Below are 14,855 nucleotides of genomic sequence, written 5' to 3'. Positions count from 1 at the left end.
TCAGTCGTCCAGCAAGTGACTTATAATGGGCAAAATGTCGTTTGTACCCCTATGAGAAACAAGCCCTGTTTCTCACGGTGAGAAACAGGGAATTCGCCGTTATTCATACCCGAATAATTTTCATAATTAAACAAAAGTATGCTCTACCCCATTATCAGGGACTTATATTTTGAAATGGAGCTTATATTTTGCCTCTGATTCCTAAAACTTTAAATTTGTATCCACATCAGGCTCAAGTAAAGCTCAGGCATAATGTACTCACATCCAACTCATACTGTCAGGCCCGTTTCTGAGATTTCGGTGGCCTGGGGCAAAAACATAAATCGGGGCCCTAATTCACATATACTATATAAAATTTTAAAAAATTGGGTATGCAAAAATATTTTATTATGATCAATAATCTTTAAAAACATCAATTTCATAAAACATTGAAATTACATTCCTGTAACTCTTGTTGAAGTAATTATACCAGCCGAACCATTCAAACCAAGTATCCAACTAATCCATTAGATTTTTTTAATACAAAGAAAAATATAATATAATACAAAGAAAAGATCTTGATGAATAAAGTCGTGTATGCACCGTTTAAAAAAAAAAAAGTAGGGTATGCAAAGAGAATTATATATAATTAGATTAATCCCATTGAAAATTTAAGAGTAAAATGACCGATTATTATAGTTTTCATCTTCAATAGAATCGTGAAAGAGAAAGAATTTAACTAACTTAAAATTGTAATGAGATACATTTTGAAAAATAAAATTACCAAAAATGGGAATACAATTAAAATTAATGACTTTTTTTTTTTGTTAATCAAATTCACTTGGGAATGTGAATAATTTGGGCAAAAAAATTAGGGAAGAAATACGTTTACCAAAAATGCCATTTGATATTTTGGAATTCTACAATACTAGTGTTGTACAGTACACACTTTTTACTTTTTTTTTTTTTTGTTAAATGTATATATACGTAATATTATTTAGTATGAAGTATATTTTTTTTTTTGAAATATAGTACGAAGTATATTTATTTGGGGCCTTATATTGTATTGAAACTGGGCTTTTTAACAAGGGGCCCAGGGCAGCCGCGCCAGCTGCCCTCCCCGTGCTACGGCCCTGCATACTGTTTGCAAATTGCAATGTGTAAATGATTACATTGAAACTAATTACACTAGTAGTAAGCAAACATGACATTCAAGTAATCAATCCAATCTATAATGGGAAAAGTGTTCATTTCCAATTACGCAGTACAATGGAAGAGATGTGTTGAATGTGAGGCCAGTCTTTCCCATTGGGATGTTGGCATCTTTCCTTGAGGCGTTTTGAATAGGAATAGAGTCGAAGTATCAAGGGAAGTCAATTTAGGCATCCAATCCGGCACAGATTCCAATTGCGAGCAAGAATAAATTGTGAGGGTATGGAGGGCTGCCAAAGATTGCATCTAACTTGGAAGATCCACAAGCTTTGGGAGATAATCCAATTGCAAGGAACAAAGGGAGTGAGAAAAGGATGGCCATGGCATGCCAATAGTGTTCATTTCCTCTTCTTCTCCCAATAAATTTACATTAGGGCAACTATAGATGGTTAAAGTCTCCAAGGCAGTGAGATGTTCCAATCCTCAAGAAATAACACTCATCAATTTGCCGAAACCTCGGATTTCCAAGGATCGCAGGGAAGACGAGCAGCTACTGAACACATACCCAGCATCTTTCAAACTCTCCAACTCATCATCACCGAATATATGAAGCTCAACAAGACACTGAAGTGCTTCTCTGGGAAATGAATTAAGCCATAGAACATCATATAGGATAACTTTCCTTAACTTGGAAATATCATTTGAAGAAGAGGATGAAGATAAGGGGGTAGTAGAACAAGTACTAATGCCACTTGCATCCATCTTTTCATCCCTCAATTTCGTAATATGCACAATTATTTGGAGACTTTTATTGAAATTAAAGATATTTAGATCTATTAAGTTGGGACATAGCAGAATCGATCTTAAGTTTGGGCAATTAAATATCTTCAAACCCTCAATTGAGGAAGTAGTATTGGTGCCATGCTGAAGCTGCCGTTAATATCAAGACAAAGATGATTATTATCTCCCACACCCTCCCTAAGATTTGTTTATCCTTGCAACTCTGGAAGGTTCCCCATATCTAGCTTTCTCAGGTGGGGAAATAATCCATTTGGATCGCTGCCACCTGCTAATGCACTCTTTTCAAACATATAATTCAAATTCCAACGGTAGCAAATTTTAAGGTATGCTAAATGATGAAGATTTCCAAGGCATGTCAAGTCCTCCATCCCACACCCATAAAACTCCAATCTTGTAAGATTAGGGAGAGAGGTCGCCAACTTATTTCCCCTAGCCCAACTCGGCATTCTCAAGCCAACAAATCTATTTAAATCTAATCCCCTGAGATTCGGATGTGGTTGCAGCTCTTCCATTAATCTCCCTCTTTCTTCATCAATCCCCTCATCATCAAATTCAATGCTAATAAGTTTGAGATGTTCCTTATCTATGTCATCATTAACTTCTCTAGCATTTTCACATAATCTGAATTTGATATGAAGCTCACCTTTTAGGCTGTTAAATCTTTTTAGCTCCCCCAGTTGATCAAAACATTGCTTCTGACTTGCCTTTGATCCATTCACTACAAACATACTCAGCACGCGAAGGCAACTAATCTTACTCAATCCCTTTGGCATAATAGCCAGGTGAGAACAACTAGGTATCTCCAATATCCTCAAGTCAACCTACTTCATCAAATCTTTCGGCAACTCTTTTAATTGATAGCACCCACATAATTTCATTGTCTGTACATTATATAACTTGGTAATTGATTGAGGAAGCACATCCAAATAATTTTTTGAGATATCTAAATATCTTAAATGCAACAATTCACCTATTGAGTGTGGCAAACACCTGATTTACTCAAATCCAACACCCTCAAACACATCCAATTTTCTACTAATGCCTTCAAGGAAGCTCGGTCCATAGCAAGACAATTATTCCATGCATCAACATTCAGAAAGGAACGAATGTGGGTCTTGGAAAAAGAGTATTGCAGGAATTCACTTTGTACATGGGAAATATGTCGGACTTCTCTATCCATGTTGTCTGTTACAGAATTTTTAAAACAAATTTCCTTCCCAGCCACATTTTGAGCAATATCATGCATCAGATCATATATCTTACACAAAATGATGTCACCATATTCATCATGATCTATATCTTGAAAAAAGCATCTCCGCATTAGAATAGTAAAATAATCCTCAGCAGCATCTTCCAAACTTTGATCGTCAACTAATGGAACAACGTAATCCTGTGCCAACCAAAGGTTTATCAACAACTCCTTCACTATGACAGCGTCTTTTGGGAACAATGCAAAATATGTGAAGCAACTTTTGAGGGGTAATTCAAGTTGATGATAACTGAACATGAGTACAGGCATGATGTCTTTTTGGCATTCTCTAGAGTTGAATAACCCAATCTTCTGAAATGACATCCATCTACTCCTGTCTTGACCATACAGAAGACTACCGGCCACTCTTATGGCAAGAGGGACACTTGCACATCCTTCAACAATCTCTCGGCCAATCTTCAACAAATCGTCGTCAGGGCTTAACTGTTCTGATCCAAATGCTACTTTCTTAAACAAGGACCATGAATTCTCCTTTGCCAAGCCTTGGAGTTCATGTGTAGGACCACCTCCTACAATTTGGGTCGTCTTGTGCGACCGCGTTGTTACCACAACCCAACTTCCCCTCTGACCTCCCAATAAAAACTCTACAAGCTTAAGCCAGTAATTGCGATTCTCAGTCCATACATCATCTAAAACAAGCAAGTATTTGTTGCTTGTTTATTTTTCTTAAAGTTTTCTTTGCAACCATTCCTTGTTGGATCCTTCATGCTTTTCACCAGCTGAAGTCAAAATCTTATGAAGAATCCCTTCTACATCCATCTGCTCCTGATCATGATCAGAGACACAAGTCCACAACTTTAATGGAAATGCACTTGCGACCCTTAGATCATTATACATTAGTTGGGTAAGAGCAGTTTTCCCCAATCCTCCAATTCCCACTATAGAGAGGAAGGAAACATCTTGTTGAACTGTGGAACAATTCAACAGATGTCCAATGAGTTTCTCCACGTCATATCCTCTCCCAATGATATTACCCTCATAGATGTAAGAACATGTCTCTTCCCTCCTCCTCCTCATAGGCTGAGGATCAATACTAAAGCCAAACTGAGAGTGATTTTTGGCAATAGCATCTAACTTCTTCCTAATTTTCTTAACCTCTTGGGACATAGAGTGAGCTATCTTAATAGGATTGTAACGAGAAAAGAAGAGACTCACATTTTTGGAGAGTTTCTTACCCTTGATGAGCTGCTTCTGCTTAACAAGAGTGACAAACTCATCGAACAAATCATCATCATCATAAACATCATCCTTGAGCTTCTGAATCCAAAGTTTTTCTTCAGAAGAAAGCTACTCCTGCTTGTTCTCAGCATCTTGGAGCATAGCCTTGACAGTGGACACAGTCTCTTGGAGTTCATCAAGTTGAGATTTAAACCCAACGCCAAACAAGGAGGTCTACTCTTTGAGCTCCGAACATTGAAGAGCAGCAAGAAGAGTTTGAGCAACGGACAACACGGTTCCAAGATCCATTTTTTTGGTTTCAGAAATGAGCTCAGACAATGAAAGTGTTTGCTATGGCAGATAATAGTTGAAATGGGTTTAAGCAGACAAATGTAATGGAACTGATAATGTATATAACAAATTGTATACTCAATATAAAAAGGTGCTGAACATTATCATTGAGTGATTCCAAATTTCAAATAATAGGAATAATTAAGTACAAAAATGTACAGACTACTGTATAGTTTTATTCATTGTGCTTAGTTTAAGTGTCGTAATTAGTAGAGTCATGTGCACGATCCAATATAATTGCCTAAATAAACGCAAGTCGTAAATCAAATTCATGTGTAAATATTTGGGTATAATACCAAATGCTGTGTTTATATTTATGTCTTTAACTGTGTTTATAATTTTATTATTAAGGGAAAAAATTGTAATGTCATGAAATAGCAAAGTAGGAGTAGTGATTTTGGAGTAATAACGGTTTTGGAGCAAAACCCCTGTCTCAAATAGCGGTTTTACGTATTTATTTACAATTTTGACATTTGATAAAGAACGATCATTAATCAACGAGATACACTTAGGTTTTCTCTTGATTGCAAATTCATTGTTCATAGTTTTTGATCCATGATCTTAATAATTGTACAGTAGTAATATCGATTGTACATTTGATGGGTATTTTTGTCGACTTAATTACAAAATTTGTAATAATTTTAGAGAACAAAATTGTCACTAAACTGTATAAATTTGGTGCGTGCACCAGTACCGGTTTCATAAAAGCCATAATTTCCGATGATCAAGTCATGGCTAAGCTGAACTACTTTCTATTCCTTGAATTTACAATCAGATTTCAAAATTTGGAAAAAATTACTCGTACTAAATAAAGACATGATGTAAGAGGAGAGAAAAAATACGAAAGAACTGGAGAAGTATAGCCTAGTTTGCAGGAGAACGACATGATGTAGGATTTTCTCCAGAATTTGTCAGCTACCCTTTGTATTTGACAAGAAATTCGTAAAATTCTTAGAATTTGAGGTCGGCATTTGGCGAAATTGAAGAATCGGAAGTCATATTTACACCATTTTCCGGCGACAATAAGCCGCCGAAGCCTCCACCGGCGGAAATGTTGCTGATTTTGTGAGTGTTGAGGAATCATTTCTTAATTTGTTTCTTGAGTATTTTATTTTTGAAAGAAGTAAGGGGGCGTTTGGTTTGTAGAGTGGTATGAGTTTAGAATCATGAATGGGGTTAAAGTGGTATCAGGTTGGAACTCGATACTTAATACCATGTGCTTGATTCAATCTTGGAATGGAACCTCATCCCCTTAATACTATGTATTTAATACCTAACACTTTGTTTGGATAGGAATAAATGGAAGGAAAAGAAGAGAAGAGAAATGGAGGGGTCAAATTCTCTTGTTTGGGTAAAAGATTGGGGGAAGGAAGGGAAAGGAGATGGAGTGATCCATTTTCCCTCTCTCTTTAAAAAGCATAATCTCTTCAAAATTAGAGAGATTTGGAGGAAAAATGGAGCTCACCTCCCCCTCACTTTCTTTTCCCTTCCCTTCCTCCATTTTCCCTCCCCTTCTTTTTCTTCTTTCTTTGCTATCCAAATAAAGCGTAAGGGAATGGAATGAGCCAAACCCACCTCCCCCCTAGGTTTCTAAACCCCATACCTTATGGGTTTGATGTATGGGTTTAAAATTCATATTTTTGACAACCAAACATATGGTATGGGTTTTAGTTATTCTAAACTCATACCTCATACCTATATTCCGCGAACCAAACGCCCTCTAAGTACTTTTATTACTTTCTATTTTATTTTTTCACATTATTTTCACATGAGAAAATACATGTTAATATGCCATATTAACAAAACATATTAATATGAGGGTATATTTTTGTATTTTCGTAGTTTTACCCCCTTTCTCTCTCCTCTACCTACACCTTCAGCCCATTGTCACCACCTCACAACCATACGCACCACCCATTGCACGACCACCATCACCGCACGACCAGCGTACTTCCGTTAACACCATGGGCGTGACCACTGTCCTACCGTTAACACCATTGCGCGACCACCACAACACCATTGAAACCACCATTTCGACCATTAGCGCCACCGCCACGACCATTAACACCGCCGCACGAGAAAATTCCTTCTCCTAAAGGGTTAGTATGGCCCCAATTTACATGTTTTGCAACTAGGGTGTCTTTTGTTTGGCCGGCCGATCGACTGGCCGGCCGGGCCGGATTATAACTTCGAAGGTGGTCCTGCAACTATGGCTGAGGAAAGGAGTGAGTCTGAATTGCTTTGGGAGGCGAGGAGAGAGAACAAATTGCTTTTGGAGGGGAGGAGAGAGAGCCATATTAACAAAGTTTGTTAATATGGCATATTAACTGGGGCAGCTCATTTTCAATTATATATTTGGAAAAATTATAAGAAAGCAAGAAGCCACCTTTTATAACACTCTTTTTGTGAAAAAACACCTTATAAAATTTTTTTTGAAAAAAACACTTAAAACCATTTTTTTCCAATATAACACATCAGGCTGGTTTCAAGGGATTGACCTTGTTTTTCGGCGTTAACCCTCATGTAGGAGTCATGCGCTCAACCTCTCTCTCCACAAAACCACCAAAAATATAGCATAGCCAACCCCAACAGCCAACACCACCACCTAGCCACCACTGGAACCACCTTTTAGTCGCCGACATCACCACCCACAATCAACCAAGTTGCCATCACCACCCATCCAAATAACTTTAAACTCGCCCGCAAAAATCCTCACCCACCTCCACAACCACCCATGTCCCACCCCAAACCCATCCAAATTCACTCGGAAAAGTGTACCCCCCCCCCCCAAAAAAAAAACAATAGAGAGAAGAGTATAGGGTAGGTAGTAGTTTCCCCCTTTTCCCCCCCAATTGGAAATCCTAAATCGAAGGTAAATTAAAAAAAAAGCAATGAAATTAACAACAAAGAATTAGTTTTTATTAACATTTACAACTTACCAACCACAAAATTAGATAAATTGAGGTTGTTCTTTGCAACAATTTGAGCAAAACAACGGAATTTTTCCCTTCAACTGAAAAAAAATTTAAGGGTTGTTAGAAAGATAGAGGAGTGAGAAAGTCTAATTGGAGGGGGGGAAAGGGTAAAAAAGAAAGAAAAGAGATATTATCCGGTGGGTTTAGAGTAATTTGGGAAGGCGGTGATGCGGCTATGTTGATGGGTGGTGGTGTCGGCTGAGAGGTGGTTCTGGTGCCGGCAGTTGGGGTTGGTTAGGGTGTGGTTTTGCTGGTTTTGAGGAGGGAGGGGTTGAGCACGTGACCCTCACATGAGGGTCTCCGCTGGTGTAGGAAATAATTTCAAGCCTTTAAAATCCCACTAGCTTGAACCCCACTGTGATCATACACTAGAGTACGGTGGCGTCCAAAAGGGAAGAAGATAGAGCAAAAGAGTCGCCAACAAGTTTTTAAGGAACTTGTAAACCGTTCATAGGATGAAGTTTACACCCCTTAACGATCCAAGAGATCGTCAACTCCATAAGGTCATGAACCAAATAAGGGTTCGGGGATGATGGTACAAATCCAACCTAAAAGAGATTGAACCTGCCCTAATAATAGGCCTCTACTTTATTCAGATCGTATTCATGTGCGCTTTCTGACTAACATGCAATCAATAGGATTAACCCTAAACCTGTTTAATCTATGTTGGTTGAATTTAATGCACAAATAAACTATTATTGGTGATCACTTGAATTATAACCACGGTTAACCTAACAAGATTATTAATATCTTATTAAGCGTGATTACAAGTACCAAATTCCCTTTAACATGCAATAAAGGTGTGATCAAGCAATAAATAATAAATATAATCAAGCAACATAATAATCAATATCATGTTCATGTTAATATTAAAGCATAATAGTAGCAAGATCCTAGGCATGATACTAACAAGATTAATAACAAACCCTAGCATGTCACTAAGCAATAAAAATCAAGTCTTTAACCCTAACATGATACTAACAATTATAAATATTAGGAAGAATATAGGAAGCATCGTAACAATCATATTTAATATTAAAATTACCCTAGACATGATACTAGGAATATCATAATAACAATTTAAACATGATTTCTACATCATAACATCAATTAAAACCAATAAAGTACTTACTTTGATGCCTCATACCTCTTTCTAATAACAAAATACACACGTTAGTAACTTCAAGGAAAAATAATAAACAAACAATTAAATTAAATAATTGAAATAGAGATTTGGGACCAAACCCTCAGAAATTAAAACCTTTCACGTCTAGGGCGAAGGCAACTTCGAATATGGCTAGGTGTTTCTTGATCTTGTGAATGCAAAATTTTGTATGAAAACAAAGTAAGAAAGAAAGATGAATGTTTTAAAGAACGCTAAAGCTTGTGAATGAAGAGAGTTGGTGAATGATAGATGTAGATGATTAGAGAATTAATGATTGCGAATGAAAACTGACTGTCGGTGATGAATGAAAACGGAGTTTTTAATACGATATTTATAGAGAAAATCAGCCAAAAAAGATAAATTAACAAAACAGAGTCTGACGCCCAGGAAACAGAGCTGGCGCCAACCCTGGCTAGCTGGCGCCAGGCACCAGCCTTAGCGCCAGGCGCCAGGCCTGGTTCCAGGCGCCAAGGCCTGGGGTTGGACGCCAAGCTTGATTTCGACGCGTTTTCGAAAATCTGATAAATTTACCGTACTGGAGGATAAAATAATATAATTTCTTCGAAAATGCTATTTGATTTTAATTAAAACTCTGAAAAGTTAACAAAGTCAACTTATCAATGCTAATTGAATTAGGAATGAAAAGAACCTTCTAGAAGAATCTAGAAGACTAAAACCATTCCTAATTGCATTAGGAATGATAAATCATATTAGGCCCTCCCCTAGATCATTGGGCCGCATATAAAGCTCAAACCGGGCCCAGTTTAGTAAATTGGTCATAACTTCCTCAATATTCATCGGAATTGGGCTTATAATATATCATTGGAAAGGTCTTTGCAAGCCCCATCCAACTACACTACTATTGGACCCATATCATGGACCAACCAAACTGGATTTACTGTTTTCTTAAAATAAAGTTTTCAAAAACAGAAAGATGAGAAAAGAAATTAAAACTTCCCGCAACACTAGACTTTTCCACACTTTCGTTTCATTCGATTATGATTCGACGTGAAAGGTACTCATCACTGGGTCTGGTTTTGGGGAGACACAAATGGGTGTCTACAGAAGCCCCCACTTTGACTGAGTTTGGAGAAACGCAAGTTTCAAAAACAAAAGTCAAAGTATCGATAGGGACGGAGAATGATTCAGAACGTTCTGCGACCCTAAATCAATCTTGTAACGCCGATACCTGCAAAACTAGCATTAGTTAAACAGATAAAAGAGTTAAGAAACGCGTATCTTGCACCGTCGAGCGCACGTCTCTGAAAGTAACCGATTGTTGCTGCTTTACTGTTTTGATGACCTCCTGCAAGCTAGAGAATGCCATCCCGCTTGAAAACCGCTACGCCCGTAACTGCTTCCAAATAAGAAGATTGCTTCGCCTGAAACTATCCTCCTCCGCAATGATAATATTCCACATCCTAGGGAATACTATCGAAGATTGCTTCTCTTGAAACAATCTCCATCCGCATTGATAATATTCCGCGTCCAAGGGAATACTATCGAAGATTGCTTCTCTTTAAACAATCCTCAGTTGTTTGTGACAACTCTCCATAATCCAGGGAACGCCACCTTGCTGTTTCGATGTTCACTCGTCTCTGAACAAAGAGCTTCTTTTTGATATGTTCACGCGCCTCTGAACAAAGAGCTTCTTTTTTATATGATCTTCTGAATGATGTGTCCACGCGTCTCTAAACGAAGAGCTTGAAAAGGATTGTCCACGCGTCTCTGAACAAAAGAGCTCGATTGATATGCCCACGCGTCTATGAGCAAAAGAGCTTGAATGAAATGTCCACGCGTCTTTGAACAATAGAGCTTCGATGCTTGAATGTTTGTTGCGATAATGTTCTGAAGAAAAATTTCCGAAGACCAACGTTTGTCGATCTCTAAAGCTCGCCTGAACTTTGCTTCCGCTAAAAACCAGTATGTCGGTGTCTCCGTGATTAGGCGCTTTAAGCTAAGTGAGACGATCTTTCATCAGGTCGATCACTTATTGCAATTGTAATCAAACTGACTACTTAATCATGTCAAATTGCTTATAGGGGCTAACTGGCGTACCAAGGAACCCGAAATTGTTGTACGAGGTCGAAATCACCTTTTTGATAGGCTTCGAGCTCTGGCGCTGCTGAAATATCTCTGGCGCCAAGAATTGGAATAGGGTCTTCCCTATTCTGCTGCACCTGTATTTATTTTTTACTATAGAACTTTGCCAATTTCTTTAATTATCTTAGGGTTGACCTAAGGCTTAATGTTGCTTGACTCATCGACTTGACACGACTCAAGGTATAAACTTGACTCGATATGTTTGACTGACTCGAGGTTGACTCAACTCGAAGTGTAATGACACATGTGTTAGACTCAAATCAAAGTGATATGGCACGACATGACTCAATGTGTACATGACTCGTGTGTGCATTGTAATGTGATCGTGCGACTTAAAAAATACAAAAAAGCAAAAATTTTCCGTTCCGTCAATTTTGTGGAGGGTACCGACTTTCTCCCGAAAAAAAAGACGTGAAAAAGAAGAAGTGAAGTTTGAAGGTGCATGTTGAATGAGCTTAGTCAGATGTTGTTTGATACTATCTCTCAAGGTTCAAGGATTAATTCATCCTAGGCTATCTCAACTGTTGACTCCATGATGAAAGTATTTGGGTAACTTAGGCATGGAGGCTAAGCACTTCATACTTCGTGATGCAATGACAATTATGAGTGATGTTGATATGATAATGTATGCTTCAACGTTGTGTTAAGATTTCATGACAAAGGGTTCCTAAGGGAAGTATATTTGGTCATGTATTTGCGCAGTGTGTGAAAGTGACACTAAAGTTAGGCCTCAAGAGCTAAGTGTGTGGAAAGATATTATTTGTTAAAAGAGTCAAATGGTGGTGACTCTTAGGCTAGGTAATCTAATCATGTAGGGATCAAGCCCCCAAGTCTAGCTCTAAATGAATAGGGATGAGCATAGGAAATCCCTTGATATGATCATGGTGTAAGTATGTGAATGTGAATATGAATGCATTTTTATTACGGCCGCACCTCGATGTGAGGTTGCCTACGTATCCGTTAGGAATCAGGCCGAACGTAGCTCTAGCCGAACCTCGCACAAGTGTGTATACCTCAAAAAGGTCTTTTAAAGGGTTGTAACGTGGTTAAGCTAAAAGTTTGAAGAAGAAGGGGATAAAGGCTCAAGACCCTAGATAAGCCCCCAAGGTGTGCAACCTTGCTTTTGAATATTTGTATTTTTATGCTTGAGGTTTTCTACTCTTTTTTTTTTTGCTTTATTTGTTTTATTTTCATAAGTGTGGGCAATCCCGATCATGCGGTCTATCACTCACTTGACATTCATGTTTCTCAGGCACGGTACCGAGCACTCGATAAGAGACGCAATCTGAGACGTGTTCATATCAAAGATATTTTCATATCAAAGACATTGGAACACTTGCCCTTTTGTACACTTTTATTTATTTATTTATTTTTGCTTATTTTTAATCTTTTGAAATCACTCGTGCTTTTTAGAATTGCATAAGTTGCACACCATCCCATCCCAAGGTTAGGTAGATGTAGGTTGAAAAAAGAAAGGTTTATCGTTAGACGAGGCTCAGAGTGGTTTATGAAGAAAGGATGTATGATTGAAGGGTGAAAGGAGAATGATGTAGCTACAAGGGTTGCCTCAAATCATTGGTAAACCTTGTGCTTAGTTTGACATTTTTTTATTATTATTATTTTTTTTTTTTTGATGTAACATAATGAAATGATCATATATAAGGAAATAAATGCTCATTTTTATTAAAGGAAAAGGAAAAAAGACTACAAAAATAATCTAAAGGAAAAGAAAAGGTGCCTATGCTAGACTTATTGAGGAAAGGGTAGATAAAAAAGAAATAGAAAAAAGAGGTCACAAAATCTTGTCGTTGAAGCTCGCCTCTTGTCTTGTGTTGTTTCCTTTATCATCACTCGTTCTTCTTGTAAACTGGAGGTATGAGAAGCTTATTATTATCAATCAAATGTTGGATATCCTCCTTTAGCTTCCAACAGCTCTTAGTAGCATGACCCTTACCTTGGTGGTACTTGCAGTGTTCGTTTGGATTCCAACTAGGCAATCTTTTCTTAAGTGGGGGATCTTTAATAGGTCCAATGGGAGTAATGATTCCCTTGACATGGAGTCGATCGAAAGCATCATCGTATCTAACTCCAATAGGGGTAAATTCCCTTTTTGGTTGCTTTCGATTACCCATGGCTAGGATCTCACTAAGGTCGAAAGTACCAACACTATTACTAGAGTAGGCGTTTTCGGAAGAAGAAGGATAGTCGTTCTTCTTCCCTTTACAGCCACTGATAATATTGTTACTAATCTTCGCCTTCTTGTCGCGCGGAGGAACATGAAGGAGATTTGAATCAATGAAGTCTTGAACACGATCCTTGAGGGCGAGACACTTTTCAGTAGTGTGACCGCGACCTTTATGGTATCGACTGTTGGACTTAATGATTTTGATGATGACACAACCTCACTTACTTACAAACTAATAAGTGCTTGATTGTTTAAGTGTGTACTCAGTTACAAAGACTAGGAGAATGAAGTGTCTTGTAAAACTACCATGAGGAACAAGAAGGCCAGAAGCAGAGCTATCCATATAGAAGAGTTCCCTCACAGGAACTGGCGCTTCAGAAATGAAGAATGGAGAAGAGAAGGTTCCCTCAGGGAACAGAAGCTTTAGAGAAGAAGCCTCATCAGAGAAGAGAAGTTCCTCCCAAGGAACAGAAGCCTCGGAGTAGAAGCTTCATCAGAGAACATGAAGACTAAATATATTTTTATATTTTAGGATTTATGTAAGTATAAGATATTAAATAGCACTCGAAAAATCTGTGTGGAATGGGTCTAAAAGATGAAATATGTGCATGCTAGTTTTTAGGAAAACTGTTATCATTTAAACGTTTATCTTTATCTCAAGTTAAAAAGATTTTATTTTATTTCTTTTTCTGATTTTCGGAAAATATCTTTTACAAAATAAAATCTCCCATGTTTTCCAAAACTTGCGGCCTACTCCTCCATGATCTTCTTCAAGTCATGGTCTTGCACATTGAGGAGTTCATGTTTCCTTAATTTTAGGAACATAATCTTCTTAGTGGGTTGGAGTAGTGGCGTTGTTGATTTGCTGCACAAAGAAGTTTTTCCTAAACGAATTTTTGTCTATAAATAGTTGTTGAGTCTGTTGGAAAAACTTACCCTTGCTCACATAAGTTTTCAAGCTTTAAAACGAGTTAAGAGTCAAATTCCACACAAGTTCATTAGAGTGTTCTTAATGTTCTTATACTAGAGTTTGTTTTTCTTTCGAGTTGTAATTTGGGGAATGGGGAAGTTCGAGTGAACATTTGTGTATGAGAAAGAGAAGAGATAGAGAAGAGAAAGAGAAGAGAGAAAGAGAAGAGAGAACAGAGAAGTGAGAAGAGAGAAAGAGAAGAGAAGAGTAACAAGTTGGGTGACTTGTTCCTCAGGGTCTCAAGTTCGTAGAGGAACTTGAGTTTGAGTCTTTAGCTTGTAATAGGATCATTTGCCCTATTATAGTGAAGATTCTTTTCCCAAAATCCCAAGTGGTCGTGGTTTTTCTCCTTGTTAGGGCCAAGGAGTTTTCCACGTAAAATCTCTCTTGCATTCTTTAGTTCCTTTAGTTTATCTTTCAGTTCCTTTAGCTAACTTAATTTTAATTCCGCAAAAAGTTAGGCTAAATTCTCATACTACAATTCAACCCCCCCTTCTTGTAATATTCTTTGGAACAACAATTGGTATCAGAGCCTAACTTCTAGGAAAATCAGGAAATCCTGAAGAAGAAAGGTCTTGGAGAAAATGAATACTCATGAGAAGCTCGAGGAAGGATACTCAACACAGAGGCCTCCTATGTTCAACGAAAAGTTCTATACCTACTGGAAGAACCGCATGGAGATCTTTATCAAGGCAGAGAACTATCAAGTCTGGAGGGTCATCGAGGTTGGTGATTTTGAAGTCACC

General features: G+C 37.8%; 1 pseudogene; it reads right to left on the bottom strand.

Annotated features, from left to right (window-relative positions):
- Positions 1-2,120: 2,120 nt before the first annotated feature.
- On the bottom strand, positions 2,121-4,669 carry LOC145632622 (disease resistance protein RGA2-like; annotated as a pseudogene).
- Positions 4,670-14,855: the final 10,186 nt, after the last annotated feature.

This window comes from Chenopodium album, chromosome 5 (genome assembly GCF_948465745.1).
Source record: "Chenopodium album chromosome 5, dcCheAlbu1.1, whole genome shotgun sequence".
Taxonomy (NCBI): Eukaryota; Viridiplantae; Streptophyta; class Magnoliopsida; order Caryophyllales; family Amaranthaceae; genus Chenopodium; species Chenopodium album.
This window is presented reverse-complemented; position numbering and strand designations above follow the sequence as displayed.